The following is a 20,363-nucleotide window of genomic DNA, read 5'->3' as shown; positions in this document are numbered from 1 at the left end:
AAAGTTAAACGGTGCCAATCGGCAGTGTTTGTATTCTCTGTCCTCAGTTAGTTAGAGTTTGACTAACAAACATTTAAGATGTGCTTATCACCCTCTAGTGGGTGACATACGGAGGAAGCAGTGTCTTTACTGAACGAGCGGAGAAATGCAGACTGATTAAAAATAGCTGCTGGGGCTTTATCGTACAACGACGTTATTTATTTTTAGTCTGTTGTGCTTCCACACTGCTGACACTTGGACATTTTGTTAAGTTGAACAGGTAAATAATGCAAACATCCACATCTGCATGTTCAGCTCATACACATGTTATCTGCTCCCAGAAATTGAATATTGCTGATAAGGCAAATTGGATTTTCTGCACACGGCGACACATACACAGACTCAGTGATGAGAATGTGAGTACATCTGGTGGAGAGTGTCATGCATATTGAAGTCTTGTACAGTGGTGTTTATTTCCCCTTCTAATGCAGTGTACATGTTTTCATGTAAACCCTTCACCTTTTTCAGCACTGTCTCAACCAAAAGCAGCAGTTTATTTTCACATTCTTAAAAAATATAATTTTGTGTCATATTGGAGTGAACCTGTTTTGTTCGTTTCCAGGTCCAGATTTTTATTGTTGGACTCAAAGTAATCCTTATTTTTCTTATGAGAGGGGTGGAAGCTTCAAGAAGCACCTCTGGAATCTCCCTTCCCTTCCTTTTGACACAGGTTTCTTCTGATTGGCTGCTCCTTGCAAACAAAGAGCTTGAACAGCTGGTGGGTGGGGCATCTCACAGCCAAAGAATGACCATATAAGGAGATCCCCCATCTGTGACAGCATACAAAGAAAAAAAGAAGCTGTCTGAAACTGAGTGTTTAGAGCAGCCTGAAGCCTGACCGTTTGGCTTAGAGGGATTATTTGTGCATACACTGACCTCATTATTTGAAAATTTGGCCTTGTTTAATATGAGCATCCACCACTGTAACAGTACACATGACAGAAAATAAGGATTAGCGTAATCAGTGCCCTTTAATTACTTTTGCGACAGCCGTCCTGCCCCACAGTGCGTATTGAAATCTCATCTTTGCATCCTGCAAACTGCGTCCATTCTTCCAAAGTTGTCCACTCTCTGTTTTCTCTGATATAGACCATATGAGTTATGAAACCACATGAAAGAAAACAACCTGCCATTTATCGATGAGATGCTGCAAAGGTCCTCCAAGTGATTCCTGATCCAGCTCATTAACGTGAAGCTGCAGCAGTAAATACATCTGGCTGAGAAGTGTGGTGCAATGTTTAATGAGTCCCTTTATATTCTGGGCACGACGCCCCTGCTGCAGCTGTTTAACAATGTGCACCTGTCCCGTCTCCTGCGACTTGATCAATACACTCATCCATGGATCCGCAGCCTGCTGCGTCTGTTTCACCTGCTGATAACGGTCCAGCAGCTTCCTCTTGATCCAGTGCTGTCAGAACTCCATGATCAAGCAGATATTTTTAAATCTATGACTTTTATGGGGCTCGTATGAACATTAGGGCTTCCCTATCGTTGCACCGGGTAGGCAAACACTACTTAAATTAACTCTATCGTTCCTCTTGTGACCAGTTCTTCCCAAAATAGTGAAATGCACCATCTTTAGCAAAGAAAGAAAGACGTCCACAAAGGTTTGTAGGAACATAGTTAGCTTTTTAGTAAAATAAATAAAATAAATCTCTGAGCTCAGTTTGACAGGGCAGAGGCAGAACTTCTTACTGACTCACTTTATAGATAAAATCATATCACTGGTGTATCCTGGGTGTGATCAGTGAGCGCCAATCCACCAAATCAAAAAGAATGAGCTAATTACTGAGACTTTTTAGTGAAACTAAGAGATGTAGGTTCTCCAAATCAAGACTTTTTAAAGGTAACCAGATAGCAGAGAAATAGATTATGTCAGATTATTCCATCACAGGTTAAAGTGTGTTCAACAAGTTTTTGTCTTGGCATGAAAAGTAAAATATCTCTTATTTATTTCTTACTTATTTCTTAAGTAAAAGCCAATCTTCATCAGGATCTATTCATATATATAATTTTAGAGGTAAATAAATAGCTTTTACTTTGAAGGTGGTTTCTTTTTCTCATTTTTTAACTTTTGGAAAGTTTGACTACCCGGTTAGTTAGCGAGCGTTTGCAGACAAATCGAAATCTTTCATGGAAACATCGACAACTCACAGGGAGGTTTTTAGTGCACCTGCAACTGCTCGCTAACCGGTCAGGAAATTCACATCTTTATTTCATCTTCTGCTTTAACTGTTTAAATGTAAGTATTACTGTACAGGAATAGAGCTTTCCCAGTTTATTGGATGTACTGTAGCTGGCTAATCTTGTTGGGGACTGTAGGAACATATTTCACTCCAGAACTATGAAAACAAAAGCTTGAAAAAACTTCAGAAATGTTGGAAGTGTGTCGCAGCTTTTGAGCTTTCTTTTTTTCTCAGTTTGGTCTACGTCACTGACCCGCTGTGGGTATCCTGCAGACAGGATCAGTGCTTTCCAGGCTTGAAAGAGGTTTCTTTAATAGAATTTAATAAATGCAACCACCCAGCAAACACAAGCCACAGTTTGACCTTCTCTGTTACAAAGAGTCAGGATTCATTTACCACCAGATGATTACACCTGTATGAATATGTTGAACTAATCTCTGATTAAAAAATACAGCCACGCTAATCTCTTTAAATCTGCACCCATTTAACTAATCTGTAGAATCATCATCCTCATAAGTACAGTGGGAGCGGGGTGAGGTGAGAGGCAAAAAAGGAAAAACATCGGCATCTAAAAATATCCACAGTATGACATAGTTGGCGCGTGTCTGCGGTTTTTGGTTGGAGCCCAAATGAAAAGTGTTTTTGTAAACATTTCCTATACAGGCTGTACTGCAGTCAGACGTTCTACAGCGTGAGCTTTGCTAAATGTGATCAATCCTCGGTATCTTCTGACTGATCTCGAATAAACTAAATATCTGGAGCCAGATCTTTGGATATATCTGTGACCCAGGACAACCTACCACTAAGACCGCTCGGCAGGTCCTGACCGAACCTTTGAATCAGACTGTGAAGAAGGTTTCCTTTCCCTTTCTGTCTGTGTACTTTTACCCAGAATACAGAAAAGCTAAGACAGACCGAGTCTGTGCCAAATCTTGTCCTCAGTTTGTAGTTTCTCTCTGACTGTTTGCTGCTCTAAGCTGCTCCACTTAAACAGCTTATATCATTAATTATAGGCCACTAAAAAACCACAGCATGGCAGTAAATACACTGTTAGCTCTGTTAGAGTTGTATTCAAACACATTAAGACAATAACTGCTCTTTGTTTCTGTGGGACCGAGTCTGGCACAGCTCCACATCGTCTGGCGCTTCAGTTAATTAACAAAGCAACACCAGCTCCTCAACTGCAGTTTACCAGATAACAAATATTAGACTATGCTGTATACAGCTGTTCTACACTTTTACTCATGTATTAAAATAATGACGGGATTCAGATAAATGTAATCATGATATTAAGTAGAACTAAGCTGACACTGTTATGATCTTCTACCCTGCCGAGGGACTGCGATGCAAATTAGCTTAAGGAAACTCTGGTACAATGCATTGAATGTTTATATTGTATGTGGTCCTTTTTAAAAATGAATTAACAATAATGAAAAAACACCTCAAAGTAGAGCTTGGCAGTACGGTCTAAAAATGACATCCTGACGTGATAGTTGGTCTCTGTATGTTCTACAAAAGCAAGAGGTGGGATCGGATCCATGCGTTTATTAACAGTATGATCAACATAGCATGAAAAAAATTCAAAGCCATGTACCTACATCGGATTCTAGCCACCTGAAAACATCAGGATCGAGTTTAGTTTACACTATTTAAGATCTTAATGACGAGTGAAGCTGTTACGCTTCACCAGACTCATAAAAACTGTGATTTCACCTTTAAAAACACTGGAGTTGTTCATCTAGTGCTGCCTTAAGTGGTTCGCTTATTCACAGTGTCACCTCTTATGGTGGAACCCACAATTATTGTCAATGGAAAATTGTACTTAGTAGTCAGTATAATCTTTTAATGATATAAGTTTCCATATATGCTTAGAGGTGTATAATCGATTGTGTAGTGATAGGATGTGTGATCTGTAGAAGGCTGCAAGGACTTTTATGTGCATTCCAGAGTGTTCTGGCTTTCACACCCACATCCTGGGAGCATGGGAGAGGTCGCACCTTGTCTTATTGTGTTATGATAGGATAAACGTATCTATGTCTGTTTTAGGCTAAGTGCATTTTGTTTAGATGAACTGTTGGACTTCCAGACCAGCAGGTTTAGGGAAGTCATTTATGGGGTCACACTCTGACCACCCCCCCCCCACACACACACACACATATACACATACACACACACACACTCACCCAATGATGTATAAATAAAGACCAGGGCAGTGGCACGGCGCGTGTCACAGAGCCCTCACTCTCACTGCGGGTGCTCTGTGCTGCCCTTGCTGCAAGTAAATCTGTGTTTCTCCTCTCTGATTCTCAACTGAAGAAGTGTTTTAGAATACATCTCTTGACAATTATATTTATAGTCAGTCCTAATAATGGGTGAGATTTTATAGTAAGTAAACTTATAAAGTTTATTTATTATAAAATTGAGTAGCTCACCAATTGTTTGTTTAATAGCATGTTTGAGTTCTGCTGGCCGCTCGAAGCAGCTTACACTGAAACCACATGTTAATACAACATTATTTTATACAACATAAAGAAGCTTTCCCATGAAAACACTCAGAAACTGCTGCTTTGCTGCCAGTGGACTGAACCATGTTTGTGACTCACTGTTGTCCCTTATATCTGAATGCACTCAGTGGTTAACGGTAACTTTATTGTCCCCAGTGGGAAATTGATTTGCAGTATGTCCACACATCAAACAACACACACACAAAGAGAACAGCCCAAATTTTATCAGTAGCATCAACACAACAAGGCGCAGTGTGCAGTAGTGATGGCAAGAACGCTTATGGTTTAGTGTTATTAAGCACGATAATAGCAGCAGGTATAAACGAACTTTATACCGACAACCTGAGGGAAGCAGCTGAAAATCATTTAAGAGAGGATGGTCTGAACATAGCACGACAGAGGTCGCCTTCCTCAGCACCTCCCTGTTATAAAAGTCCGCAAGCTGGACCTGAGACCTCCCTGAAGTCTTACCAGCCACTTTAACCAGGCTACCAAGTCTGATCTTATTGGAATCTGTGGTGGGGCGTGGTCGGCGGTGCACGAGCAGGAGCGGGAATCCTCCCAGACTGACCAGCAAGCCTGAGGTCGGCGTGCTGGTCAGACTGGCCTCACCTCCACCAGAGGCCTGAGCCGGAGCTCATGACCGCGTCTGCGGTGCTGTGTCCAGCTGCCATGCAGCTGACCTCCAGACCAGCTTCGCCCGTGCCGCTGGATCCACAGGCGGCCACTTGAACTTGCACCTCCCCGTTGCTGATCGACCGATCTTTAGGCTTGTTGTGACTTAAAGGTCTAGGACTAATAATAATAATACTATATGTTTATTCAGTGACCTTTCTGTGAATCAAATAAACGTGATGTAAAATTGCCCGCGTTCAGAACTTTTCAAGTTATGACACTAAAGCCAAAGCTGAATTTAAATAGCATAAACAACAAGTACATTTATGCAGCTAACCTTGGAAATATCAAATCTAATTAATTTTTGTGCTAAAACGTGCTGTAACTGCTCGCTGTCCTCAAACTGCACAATTTGTGTTCATTCTAACACGCAGAAGCAGGAAACATCTTTTTGGCCCCTGTTTGGTTTTTCAGTCTCCTCGAGTGTGTTTGTTAAAGCTCTTGCAGGGGAAGCTCTTGTCTTTTTTCATCCTTTCTAATCGTGCTTATTTAATTTAGTTCTCTTTAGGCTCGTTTGTTTAGAAGATCAATTGTGAAGCTCTCATTAAGTTTGACACCTGTGCCTCTGATGTTGTTTAAGAATAAACGATGGGAAACTACAGATTAATGCTAAAATCAGTGGATTGTTTGATATTAATTTGCTCAGTAGCTTCGACTTTGAAACTGTGCCACAAAGATTAAGATGCACAGCCACTCAGTTTCACTAAAGCTGCACTGAAGCATGTGCTTAACTGGCCACTTGTCCGTTATGGAACAGTGAAAAGAAATGTGTAGATAAAGCAAAGGAGGCGACTGAGAATAAATTAAAGACAAAACCGGTTAACAAAGGAACTGTGGATGTTTGAATTACCATATCTCCTGAGGCAGGTGCACGTCACTGCAGGGACTCTGACTGCAAATGCCACATCAGCAGTGACGAAGTGTTAGACATCTGACAAAATGGCCTGAAAACAGCCAGTCTTCACCTGCTGTGACTGCTTTATGCAAACATAATATGATAACGTGGTAGAGTTTTTCTGATGGATCATGTTGGGCACGTTTATGTCGAGTGTAATAACACAGATGTGCTGATGTGAACTCTGACCTGCGGTTAATGAACCTGCAGTGATGTGCAACTCCGAAAACGAAAGGGCTTAAAATCAAATTTACTAAACATTTTAACTTTTTTTTCTTTAAAGTTTGTTTTTTATTATTGATGTTGTTGGTGGGAGGAGCTTTGTGGTGCATGCTGGGCAGAAACTGCACCGGCTGTTTACTCGATGCTCTAATCATATGATTCAAAAATTAATTTAATGCACCAATTAACAGCCCACAAATGACCCTGTTTAGCAGAGCATGCATTCATTTGTGAAACATATACAGTGTTTAACATTCATCATAGTGTATTTACAAAATAGGATATCAGTAGGTTAACAGCTGTTAGAGGCTCCATCACTGCATTCATGAGCATTTAGGTGATGAAAATACACCACAGACGCCCCAAAATTAAGACAGTATCTCAGTCATTATTCATCCATGTGCTTCCAGGGTTTAAAATCAATGTTACAGGTGTTACCCCCTCCAAGTAACTGCCCAGAGGTGTTGCCAAATTACTTGCGTAAGGACTTGCAGCACTGCAATAAATAAAACAAAACAAAACAAAAACAAACTGTGTGGCTCTTATGAAGTGAGAAATAAAGTTAACAAAATGCATAATCCATATCATGTTTTTGTGCTCATTTGTACAAAATATGGCTCCATTTCCATGAAGGCCAGGATTTTTATTTTCTGCAGCGACAGACTCGTCAGCAGCTGGGCAGAGTCCCCCCTAAATCTGCCTGTTGATTTACGGCTCTGGTCTTTATGGGATGGCGTCGTGTATCGTGGCCGTGTGATAAACGGCAGCCGGCCGCGTGAAAAAGACCAAGTCGACGTCCACCAGGGTTTCCTGCTGAAATGCACCCAAAGTGAAACCACAGTGGAGGCTTTGAAGTCCAAACCAATAGTAATGAATCTGTTTCTCGTGACCTCTGGAGACAGAGACGCATCAAACTGACTCTGTGATATTAGTTTCTGTCGCGGACCCTACGCCTTCGCTTCTGCCGCCGGCACTGCAGACATATTTAAGACGCGCACGCCTCTACTGGAACTCTGCACTACGAGTGATTGATCTGCCACAGGGTGAAAACCTGTCTAGGTAAAGTCCTCATAAATCTGGTGAGATTTTTACTGTCGTCTCTGAACAAAGGTTCTGGGGTGGGAGAGGGGAGTAGTCAGGCGGTTGCTGCTATCTCTTTGCATTAAAGGATTTAAATATTCAGGAGGGAGGTGGAGCGGAACTGAACACTTGGATTTTCTGACTCTATAGCATCAGAGGGGCCACGATCAGCAGGTTTTAAATGCCACAGCAGATGGAAAGCCATGTAGCCGGCTTTTATTACAGTTCCATCTTTGAAACCTCACGTAGCGATGAAGCAGTGCTCCCTCTGCAGTAGGTGTAGTATAACCTTGATCAGGTCATCGCCCAGCTTGAGCCTTTTGTGTTAAAACAATAAAAAGAAAAGACTCAGTAGTTTGGTCGTGCAATAAATGGATCAACGCAGTCGAGAAAAGATCATCATTTACTCCAAAGTGGGGGAAAAAAATCCCCAAGGACAGAGGCCACGTGTTTGCTTGTCATTGGACAGATGTTTGATATATATCTCTCCTCTTTGCTTTGGCAGATTTATCGTCAGGGGACACTTCATCACCCGCCGTTGTCTTCGTCAGCACACCGCGTAGCGAAATCGAACAGATTGTGACGCGTTTTGAGGCTAATAATGTCTGCGAGGCTGAAGATGGCAATGCAAATGTAATCCATTTTGCCGTTAACACATGGGCGGATGTTTACTGAAGGCTTACGGGGCGCGACATCACACGCTGATATCAATATTCCTACTCTGACCCTGCGGGCTGACCTGGCTGTAAACCCGCGGCGGCAGGTGTCACGGAGGGTGGCGGAAGCGTCCTCTGTCAGGCTTTGGCGGACCCCGCACTCGGCCTCGTGTGCAGCCGTATGTAAAGCAGGGATCAGTGTAAGACCCTGGTTAAGCTGAAACTGCGGTTGCCCATGCAGAACCAGACCACCCCCCCTCCACCCCTGCCACCGGTCCAGCTGTCACCAACCTGCTCTCCCAGTTGATATAGTGGCTGCACACAAATACAGCTGACCTTTGACACACACACACGTGTGCACATGCTCTAATCCACATATGAGCATATCACTTTGTTTTTAATCTGTGTGTGTGTGTGTGTGTGTGTGTGTGTGTGTGTGTGTGTGTGTGTGGCCTGTGCCGTGATTGCAGTCTTTCCCTCCTTTCCTATTTTGTGTGTAAAGCAGGAATGTGCAAGATAAACGCAACAGAAGTCAGTTCTTCCAAATCACACACCCTCAGAGGTATAAAGCTGGCGGTATTGATTTTTGTGTGCGAAGGCTTTGAAATACCAATTTTAAACCAATTTACTTTGTACTAAAGATAGAATTGAAATATTATATTTGAAAAACTCTTCAGCAACATTGCTGTATAGAAACATTGTGCTGGTCTCGGGGATAATCACACAGATGCTGATTCTTGGAGAGCAAACTAGTTTAGGTCTTTTTTCTAGATTCAGAGCTCGGTCATTAAATGCATACGTGGGTTTTACTTCAAGCAAACACATTTTCAGTTATTTGGGTGAGCTAATAAAACGTAAACATGGTTAGAGGACTTCATCTTATTGTTGTATTTACATGTAAACCATAAACGTGGATGCAGACGAGGCTTGCTCGCCATTCGGTAAGAGTCAGCCTTTGCACCACATCTGTGCTGCTGGTGCAGGAATAGCATTACTTATCGCATGCTTGGCCTTGTAAGAATCCAGCTGCATCACAGGGTCACGTTAAATTGTGAAAGTGTCATCTGTCTTCACCGTGTTTGTTTTGGTTTGAGATGACTTGAAGGTCACAAGAGCAAAAACACTGAATAGATAATAGAAATATTAGAATAATAATAGAACATTTGCATTTTTTGGGCAGTTGTAACAGCTCACAGACAAAAACCGAACCCTGCAGAAGATGTACTCAACCTGCGTGGTTCGGATCAGCTACCAGGACATAACAAAAACACTTGTTTGGCCCTCGATGTCTCCTCATGTTGCATGCTGTGAAAGTTCAACACATTTTAGCAGTTTGTTGCTTCGACCTCCAGCAGACACACGTCTGCATCATCACCCAGTCTGAGCTGCGTTCAGCACATCAATGTTGACTTTCTGCTCGGGTTCGGACTCCAAAGAAACGTCTGTCATGTTTACCAAGTATCCACAAAAAACAGAATGAACTGCAGCTTTGCAAAAACACTCTGCAGGACACTAAGTGTTATTAATTGGTTTTTGAAGGGATACGTGGGAGAAATTTAATGTCAAAGGAAGCCAACAAAGAGATGGAGGTTTTCTTTTGCTGTGTGGATGACTGCACGAGGTTTCGATTTGTCAGAATCGGTGAAAAGGTAGTGAGAGGTACAGTGCCTCTAATCGCAGCTCAAACATGTAAAACCACTCCATGGAAAGCAATCAGAGCCTGTCATAAACAACTCTGGCTTTTATGGTTTTCTCCGGAGATGACGTATTGATTTTTGCAACAATAAACAGCCTCCAGAAAAGTAAAAACAATTCTTTATCTCTCAGGAAGTCAAGAGTTGTGCGTTTTTGGAAACGGAGGAGACACATGGCAAACCACGTCGTCATCACAAGCTGCCGAGCCACCAGGACGCTGCGTGTCACTTTTTGTTAGACAGCAGTGGAAACGCTTCAGCCTGATTTCTTTAAATGCAGCACGTGAAGCCACGCTGCTTTCTGTTTGGACGCCGTCTCAACGGCCTCCCTCACTTTCCAGGCCCTCCTTCTAAGGTTATCGCTGTCATCATCCCTCATCGAGACGCCCTCCCACCGCGTCACCCGCTCAGGGATAATTGTGAAAAATTAAGCGGGACACACGCAGCTGTGAATAGAAGGCGATTAGCTTAATCAGTTTCCTGTACTACACACCGCACATGCACCCACACGCGTCACACATGCACAAACACTCAGGTTGATGTCAGTATCCACAAGAGGCAGAAGAATGACAAGGAAAGGAGAGGCAAAGAAACCCCCCCACCACCACCCTCCCAACCCCACGGCGTGTCAGTTTTCCTTCTCAACAGGGACAGGACGTTAGACGAGGTGCAAGCGGCGCTGCGCCATGAATATAAATGGGCCCCGAGTCTCTGTTGTGCCCGTGAGTGCAGCCATAAACTCGAGAAGAGAGCAACATAGCCTGCGAGCCTCATTCTGCCCGTAGTTTGAGGTTTCACCACGCAGGCTGTATACTATGAGAGCGCCCTGAGAACTTCTTCTCGCCCGGCGTCGCAGCGCAGATCTGCGTTTGAACGTTTAACGGTGACCCGTACAGGTTTTAGACATTGTCGAGAGAAGGATTTAGGGATGATGCCCGAGTTAAATCTACCCTCGTCTCTGATGACCTTGGATAGATTGATCTGATATCCCTCCTTCCCTCCCCTGCAGTAAATGTTTTACTGTCTGGGATGCTTGTAACCGGCCGTCAATCAGAGCAATTTCCATTTCAACCCGTTCCCTGTGCGGGCCAGCCGATTGGCGTTTCTGTTTTATGTCTTCTTTTTTTTTTTGGGGTCTGCTCTCTCAATCATCATTCTCCTCTTCCCATCTTCCTCCCCTCCCTCGCCTCTCACTTTGCAGAGACGTGAAGATGGGTGAGGTTTTGTGTCTTTAACATTTGATTAAGCAGATCGGCTCTGAGCGTGAGATGGGAGATCCGGACAGCTGACAAATCAGCCCGTGTCTGTGTGATACCAACCCGGAGGTTGTTTGTCAGTCTGCCCGCAGGCTGCAGGCTGCAAGCATGCGAGGCTTGCGTCATGATATAATTTAGCTCTGTAGTTGAAGAGCTCAGTAACTCAAGGCTACAGGAATGGTTGTTAAACTGCTGTTTGTGTAGCTGCTGTTGCTTTTCTCGCTGTCAGTCTCAGCGCTCACTGAGATCCAGCGCTGCGAAGGATGACGGCATTCGTTCCTGATGATTCAGTTGCATTGTTTTAATATTGTTTCAACTATAAAAAAGAGCAACAATGTTGCATCCATTTTAATTACCATAGTCAGACTGGTCCAGGCACAGCATCAGCACAGTGGAAGAGATTTGTTCACTCACTGGTTGATGTTTTATCAGCTGATTGCTCTGATAATCAACTGCTTCACACACTTAAGTGCAGCTGGCCGGGCCTCTCCTTACTCGGTTGCTAAAGCCTCATTCACACAGGACTGGAAAGCAGCTGTTGACCCCACGATAACCCCTGGAAAACGTGTGGATTCCACAATTGGTTTCTGACACCAGCATCTTTCTTTGGTTGCTGCTATGTTGCTCTAGTGGTCAAAAGTTTACTTGGAAGACGCCAATTTGGCTGCAAACACTTTACAACTGTAAAAATGAACTTTGCATTTCCTTCAGTCTTAGACTCTTCTAGAAAGGCTTTGCATGATTCACAATTAAAAAATGATTTTGCCAGCTGTTACCCTCTGTGTGCCTTACAGGACCACAGAAGGATACCCCCCCTCTATGACATCACTCACCGCAGCCTGAAGTCTGAGCTTTTGGCTCACAGGGATTGCTTTTACACACAGTGACCTCAGTATTTGAAGCTAATGTGAGCACCCATCACTGTAACAGCTTATAGATGTACTACAGAAAATAAAAAGCACAATAGGTCCACTTTAGCTGCAGAGCTTTGTAATGGACCCTAATACAATTATGAGTAACAGCTCTTCCTATAAGAACCTTCCCTGTAATGTTTGAAGTCATTACAGCTGCTCAGTGCTGCTGAAAGGTTCGCTCAGTGTCTGCTAACATGAAGGCTGATCCTCCCTGACAACCTGTAACTGATAGTGTTTAATAAGTCAGACTATTTGCTGCTTAGCATGTTTTTGGTGCAGCTGGCAGAGGGACGATTATAGTAAAAACCCTCGTAACCATTTATTGAGTTAGTCAAGGTCCTCACGTGTGTGGAAGGGCAGGCGTGCGTGTGTGATGTAGTGAGATTGCATCATGTTGTGCGACGGGCTGAGGATCCTCCGGTTGGTTTCTGGTGCGCATGTACGTGCAGGCTGTCTGTATTGAACTCACATGCACGCACCCAATTACTGAAACTGGGATATGGTTGGTATAACATAATGAACAGCCATTTTTCACCTGCCTAACTGCTGCTGCACTGTCACACACTCTCACCACCCCCTGCTCCCACTCTGCTCTCACTGCAGGGAAAACAGACTTTACCTCCACCTGTGGACCCGCGATTTTACAACAAATAACCACGATTAACCGAAGAAGTTTCATCCTCACTTCAACATCGCACGATTCTTAGGTTTGATAGATGATTGAAAATAAATGAATCATTTACACTGCCTATACTTCTATAGGCAGTGTAAATGAAACCTCTTTAAATGCATAAAAGCCCACGAGGAAACATAAGACCCAAATTAAGAGCCTCATAAATAAGAGGACATCTGCAAACTATGAAAAGGGACATAAAGCAGACTCATTTTCTTCCTAATGGATCTCAAACCAAAGTAACTGCGTGCCAAAGTGGAAATTATGCCCACTTCTTATGTAATCCCTATTAAACTGGTTAATTTTAGAATTTTAGAAGCCAGAATTCTTAAATTAGTATATTTTCTGGTCTGGACGTGTGTGGCTGTGTGTGCATTTAAACGACAGGCATCATTTCCAGGTCTGAAAAGTGAAGCCAGTGGGGAAGTGCCTTAAATGTGCATTCCTTGTGGCAGCCAGCAGAGGGCGTCTCCTCTGGCTTGGATTGCATAGAAGTCTATGGAAAAAACAGGCTTTTGTTCCCGTGATCTATAAGCTCATTAAAACCTTTCCCGATGAGTTTATGTGACCTCATCCTCTGTTTTCAAGTCTTATCTAATTCAGCGTAATGTTCCTTTCGTAATTCCCGATCACATTATGCATACAGTGAAAGTGTCTTGGTCACATTTCTGACACAGACAAACACATGCTGTAGTCTGAGTCTGGCACTGTGGCCCCTGTACAGGAAACAGTGTTCCACAGGTTTCTGTAGGCGTTTAATAATCTGGGTGAGCCTTAAAAACGAGTTAGAGCCATGAACAGATTAAAGTCAGTCTGTGTCACCAGCCGTCCTTCGTGGCTGTATTCTGCTGGCAATGACTGTGGTGTCCGGACAGCAGCAGCCTCGGCTCTCAAAGAAGTCGTATCCAGCTCGGCGCGGATTCCTCGCCTCACCGTCGCCTCTCATTTAAACTGGTCTCACACAAGAACGCCTCCCGTTCTCTGACCTCTTCATCGTTAAAGCCCCTTTTTAATTCAGTTTCTGTCCACGCATTAAAATAAAATGACTTCAGTCGTGTTTAAGGCCTGTGACAGAAGAATCTGTTGCTCTGAGATACAGAGATGTCCGTCAGTTATTCACTCAGGTATGGATAATGTGGCCGTTTGTTATGGATTCCTGCCTGTGTGTTGAGTTCCTACTGCAGACATGCGTCTTGACACTATTACATTGTGGAGCTGATGGTGTTAGTGATCCTGGGCATATGTCAGAGAAAATATAGTTTGTGTCATGTTTGTTTTATCAGCAGCATTGTTTTCCTTGTATTTATTGGTTTGAGTGGGACAAATTAACTTCTTCTTAGTCTCTAAATTAATCTCTAATTTCGTGCCACAAGATTTGATTCGAAAGCGCCGCGTCCTCCTGGAGCCAAAACGCTAGAACGAATCCTTTGGTAATTGGAGCAAGCACACATTTTCTCACATCCTGTAAAGTCACTCTCCAGTGGCAGTTCAATTTCCCCTGCAGCAGCGGTATCTCAAGTCCGGCGGGCATGTATCAAAAGGCCCTCTCAGCTGCTCTAACTGTTTACAATGACGCATCGATCCACTCTGCTTAATCCCCCCCTCCCAGCCGCTCGGTGAGTTAAAGCAACAGTTACTGGCACCTACAACAGGCGAAAAAAGCCCCGCGCAGCGTGGCGTCTGATCCCTCTGACAAGGATGCTGTCGAGTACCACCTCTGATCTGATCCCCTCTGCGCTCTGATAATTCTGCTATTGACCCAAAGCAGAAAGCAGGAGGAGGAAACTCTGCTCAACAAAACTACAGACAAAACTACTCCAAAGAAGCAGAAAGCATTTCCATACTTAACCAGGAGTAACTGTAAGCTGATCAGAGCACGCTGGTGCTTAAATAATGCGATCGACGGAGGTGATCTTACCTGTGTTGGCAATCCACATCCAGCCCTGGCTCGTCACCACTCATCCCGTGTGTGCAGCTTCAGCTGTCCTGTTCCCGGTTTTCTTTTTTTCCCTCCTTCTCCTCCTCTCCTTTCTCTCCCCTTTGGCCCTCGCCTTCTCCTCCTCCTCCCTCCTTCGTATCTCCCTCCCCCTTTCGCTCTTCCTCTCCCTGCACTTGTTTGAGTCTATTTCAGTAGCAGCAACAGAGGAGCCCGCTGCGACGGTGGCATGGTTTCCAGCACTTTGGCAGAAGGTCACATTATCACTCGCTGGTAAAAGGGAGGGGGGGAGGGAAGAAGAGGAGCAGGAGGAGGAGGAGGATAGATGGAGTGACGGAGGGAGATCAAGGTGAACAGGTGCCAGAGGAGGAAAAGGAGAAGCAAGTTGATATAATCGCGGCCGTCCACGGATGCGCTTTTGGTTTAGTTTTCCAACTTGTTGACAGGGACACCTCAGAAGGCTGTTTTCAGGTAATGTGTCCCAGGAGGAGAAACTGAGGAAGAATTTAGGAGAAACCCGCAAGTGTGCATATCTGTGTGTGAAGCAGTAGCCTTTTTAAAGTCTTCACCAGCCGCGCACCTCTGGGGGAAAGATAATTCCTCTCTTGGCTGGAAAGTGAGACTCTGGGAAGAAGAAAAAACTAAAAAAGCTGCCAGAAACTTACGCCAAAAGAAATCCTCAACCTTCAGCTCGTCACCCGCGTCCTTGATCGTCACTGCCCGGTTCTTGAAGACGCAGATCTACTCCATCTCTGACACCTGTCCGCATCGTGTGTCCCCATTTATCGCAGGTCCTGCAGGGTGACCCTTCTCTTCATTTCCCAGCCTCCTTCCTTCGTCCTCCTCTGGTACGAGCGGGACTTTTGCGGCCACTCCATCAAAATAAGACTCTGAGAAATGATCCAGCTGCCCGGGACGAGGCCGTCAGCGGCCGGCGACAGATGGCCGGAACAGGGATGCAGATGCGAGGCAGCTGCTGAAGTTTGGAAATTCTTGGATCTTCCTCGTGACCTTTCTCCAAGCGCACCTTGTTTGCTCTAGCCTCCAGTTGGCTGCACTTGTTGTCCTGTATGCCTTATTGGTTTTTTTCTTTTTTGGGCAGTTCCTACCTGTGCCCCTCCTTCGCCCATCAGCAGAGCTCTCACTCTGGCTTCTCTGGCCAGCTGTAATCCTGACTCCTACACTCCATGTCACAGGAAGGGCTTGTGAGCTCTAATCATTATGTAGTAAGGATTTATCCTCTCGCTCTCCCTCCCGTCTCTCTCTTTCCTTCCCTCCACCCCTCCCGTTTATTTCCCTCCCTCTGCTCTTTGAGTAGTGGCTGCCGTACAACTCTACAACATCCCCCTTTTTCAACCATCACAGATTAATGCATCATCTCTCCTCACGCTTCCCTGGGACCCATTCGTTTGTCAACTCATTCATTTTTATTTTTTGCCTTCCCACCCGCTCGCTCGCTCCCCGTCTTGCCTCTTGTCTGCCCTGCCGCAGATCACATCAACAGGTTTGCCCTTGAAATATTCTCTGGGACAGGCGGAGTCAGTGCTCACCGTTTCCTTCCCATCAGGAATGTGCTCGTCCCTTAAACTATAAGCTTTTTATCAGAGCACACAGAGAACGCATCGATGGCAGCGTGTGCACATTTACATTTTTATATACACTCCAACATAAATGTTGTGCAATGTTCAAGTACAGATCAGAGCCTGGCTCATTTTACTCCATCTAAGATAGGCTATGAACACACACACACACACACACACACACACACACACACACACACATCAGTAGTGTAGTACTGTACAGAAATTTCCATTTGTTTGAGGTAATTTATACGCAGCGTTGTTATAATGTGCTTTATCCACCAGGGAGCACTAACACATTTGTCCTGCTCAGTATGTATAACAAAGCCAAAGTGTGTGGACACCTCGGCATTACAGAAGCAGTAATCTGCTGCTGCCACAGCTTACACAAATTCAGCTTCATCCTGGATGAAGCCAGGGCTTCGTGTGGGTTTTCCACACAGAAAACGTTTCTTTATGGAGACGCACTTTCCACACGGGAACACCGTTAAACTGGACCCTCTGAATCCCAGAATAATGTAAGGTTTAGCCACATTTCTGGATGTAAAGCATGCTTTGTAGCAATGGTTCTCAAACTGTGGGGCGAGTCCCACTGGTGGAGACAACCATGTTAAAAATTACGAGGAGAAACTAAGGTGCATGAACGTGATTTTAACCTGTAACTTTGATGCTGATGTGAATCTTTAAGTCAAATTCTTTTCTGCCTCCTGAAGTGGGGCATGTCAGAACCACTGGATGTGTAAATAAAACCATTACAAGTTACTCCTGCAAGTATTTTGTTTGCTGAGTACTTTTTTGTACTCAGCGATACAATCAGCTGCCTCGTCTGTACGCCTCTTGCGAACAGGCTCGCACCCGGTCCTCTTGGACTGCAGCGCCCGACTGTAGTCCTTGTTCAGCTCAGTGAACCGGTTCTTCACACACTTCATGCTTCAGCTTCTGATTAGAGTAACCTTTAGGTTCATAACTGGAGCAGAATAACCGCAGGACGAGATCTTCTATCGAGATGCAACTGAATAACATCTCAGACCACAACAGCAACTGGGCCGAGCCAGCTGTTGGGCTGAGACGGGAGGAGCAAAACCATACGCAGAAAACAAACTAAGAAAATTAATTAAATAAATAGAGTGCTAAAATAAATCCCAAACATACTTGCTGTTAACGTTCCTGTTTGATGTGTGGGAAACTGTGATGTTTCGCTCAGTATATACTTTAAATATGCCTCCTTTTTTCATATCCTTTTAACAACCAGATAAAAAAAACATCCTTTGGAAATATGTTTGTAATGTATTTATTATTTAAATTGTACTTTTTGCAAATTTAAATGAGTTTGAGGTGCGAGAAAAAAAGTTAGTTTTGTCTGTCTTTGAGCTGGAAGTCGTGCCTCCTACCTTTCTTTGAACGATACATTTTTCACAGTGCTGTTGTTTGGAAATACATTTATATTTTTATATCTTGTCTCTTGTAAAGTTAGATATGTTTTCCATCCATCCGTTCTCTTTTGCTTATCCAGTGCAGGGTCGCAGTGAGGTTGGAGCCTGTCTCAGCCGTCACTGAGCGAAAGGCAGGGTCAGCCTCGACAGGTTGCCAACCTATCACAGGGCAGCGCTGTAGAAATACTCACAGGCAGCTAAGAATCACCAGCTAACCTCACATGCATGTGTTCAGACGGGGCTGTCCGGAGAGAACCCGCGCACACGCTGATTGACTCGGTCTTTACTTTTCAGCGTTTTTACTCCGTCCCTGCAGAGCAGCAGGTCGACACTGTGCTGAGAGACACGCAAACTGAGGGGATGGCTGCACGTGAGAATCTGTGTCTCTTTGAGGCGAGCATCTGCAGGCTGTGGACGCTGAGGCGAGAGTCTGTTGGCGAGGGAGGGAGGAGCGCCTGATGCACGCGCTCGGAGAGTTGCGTTCCCCTCCTGATGCTCGCTGTAATGCTCACAGTAAAATGCTAAAATGACCCTCGGCACACTGGGAAACGTCCCGGTGCTCCCCGTGGGCAGCGTGTTGAAATTGATCATTGCTGTTATGAAATGATTTTTGCACATTTGATATGATTCCACAGCTGATGTGAAAATACAGCTGCAGCTTTGACCTTGGTTGACCTTGGCCGTCTCCCAGCAAACATGGTCTTGGCTGCTTCTTTCACTCCTCTGACCTCAGAGGCTCAGTGTTGTTGTGTCGAGTCTGCAGGAACTGTAAAGTAGAAATCTTTGAAAGGTCACGCTGGTGTTCTGGACATGAAACGGCACCGAGACAAACTTGACTTTAACAGACCGGCGCAGGCTGTCTGCAGGTGACTCATACTCGTCTCCAACGCACCACAAACACGCCGCCTGAAGCTGTTTTAGCTCCACTTTACTGATTTGATCAGGACACCAGCCCCCCCTAGAGTTCAGAGAGGAGAAATGCACCTGCTGATTTGCACATGAAATTGCTGCTCAGAAACACTCTCACCTGTGAACTGCGCTGCACTTTGCCCTTTGTTTAAATATTTTAGTGCCTCACCCTGCACTCCACTTTCTCAGTCCCGAGCTGACTGTGAATGAGCTCAGAATCATTTTGATGACACCCGTTTACACACTTCCAGGTCACATTTGCATATATTACATTGCCGAGCTGCAAACAATCTCCATCACAAAGGCAACTGCAAACTGCTGTGGCGCGCACAAGCCATTAATCTTAATTTCTTCCCTTGTGGATGAATCCTTGGAAAAATGAATCCTTTTTCTCGGGCAGAAGGACATCAGTCGGATTTTATGAGCCTGTCAGGGCTGCACTGAGAGATGTGCCGGCGAGGCCGTGTTTGTTTCTCTGGGTACGATGCTGGAGGCTGGGCGCGTGACCCCGATCGATCACCGGACGATAATAAATATCCACGAATCCCCAGTTTGTAATCAAGAGCTCACAGGCTTTCCTCCACTGATATTTGATCAATAAGGCGAACAGATGGGACTGTAAAGCAACAATCAGGTGTTGGGTTGTTGTTGTTGAGCAGGAAGAGTTACCTGCCCGACGCAGGTACACCTTTTATTTGTTTATTTTTAGTTTCTCTTTTCTCCACCAATTTATTAGAAACTGAAAACAAACCTGAGACTTTCTTAAATTTGCAGTATAATCAGAGCTTTCATGATTGCTCAGCAGAGAAAGCACAAAAAATAAACATGAGTCCTTTGCTTTTAACCCCTCAGCCTGATGGGGTATCACTGTCAGCCCGCCAGGTGGGTGGGTGGCAGGTCCAAGTTTGCCACGTAGGATTTTGATATTCATATCATAGGTGATATGAAAATCTCAGATAAATTTGAATGTCAGCAACTTGAACTCAAGGTTTGTACACTTGGACTGTGCGTGTGGCTCATCATCCACGCTCCAGTACTTTATTTTGTTACTGTAAAAATTCAAGTTGCCTCATATTTTCACATTTTTGGCTCATCATCTTACTCAACCGTCGGTTCTTTCCTTATCCGTGCTTGTTCACAGAGGCTCATCTGACTGTTGGGGTTTCTCTGTGTTATTGTAAGGTCTTTACCTTACAATATAAAGCACCTTGAGGCGATTGTTGCTGTGATTTGGTGCTTTGTTTACATAAAATTGAACTGAAATTTCCAGATATTCCACCCACTGGTTGGTGAAGTCTCCTTTTTAAACCTCTAACTGAGCTATTTTCTGAATTGCCATTGGCCAAACAGTGATTTCTGACTCTAATAATGACGATGATTTACCGAATCGAAAGTGTTTACTGAGGTCAGACGAGGAGAGCTGAGCGCTGCACACCTGCTGGCTATTCAGAAGCATGCAGGTTAAGGTGCTTCCACTTTGGCTTCGCTCTTCAGGCACAGATGCTGTGTCAGTCTTTTATACCAAACAACGGATTTTCTGAGAAATTTGGATGCATAAAAAAAGGATCTGATTTCAGAGCATCAGTTCAAATGACTTCAGTGAACTCTGGCTTGGATGAGCCTGATCTGTTCAGGCTGACACATTCTGTTGCTGTAGGCTGGCATTCGTGTGTAAGGCTTTGGCCGAGCAGGTGGGCTGAGCGAGGAGGAA

The 20,363-nt window shown here is 44.4% G+C and overlaps 1 protein-coding gene across 2 annotated transcripts in view; it reads right to left on the bottom strand.

The window, feature by feature from the left end:
* grin2ca (glutamate receptor, ionotropic, N-methyl D-aspartate 2Ca) overlaps positions 1–16,362 on the bottom strand; it is a 71,498-nt gene extending 55,136 nt beyond the window's left edge. Inside the window, exon 1 of one of the 2 annotated variants that reach the window (XM_005469078.4) lies at positions 15,396–16,362. The gene's annotated coding sequence lies outside the window, so the exon portion shown is untranslated. Of the gene's footprint in view, positions 1–14,712 lie in introns of both variants that reach the window. The other variant, XM_003442580.5, reaches the window with a different exon arrangement.
* Positions 16,363–20,363: the final 4,001 nt, after the last annotated feature.

The sequence above is a fragment of the Oreochromis niloticus genome, linkage group LG4 (genome assembly GCF_001858045.2).
Source record: "Oreochromis niloticus isolate F11D_XX linkage group LG4, O_niloticus_UMD_NMBU, whole genome shotgun sequence".
Taxonomy (NCBI): Eukaryota; Metazoa; Chordata; class Actinopteri; order Cichliformes; family Cichlidae; genus Oreochromis; species Oreochromis niloticus.
This window is presented reverse-complemented; position numbering and strand designations above follow the sequence as displayed.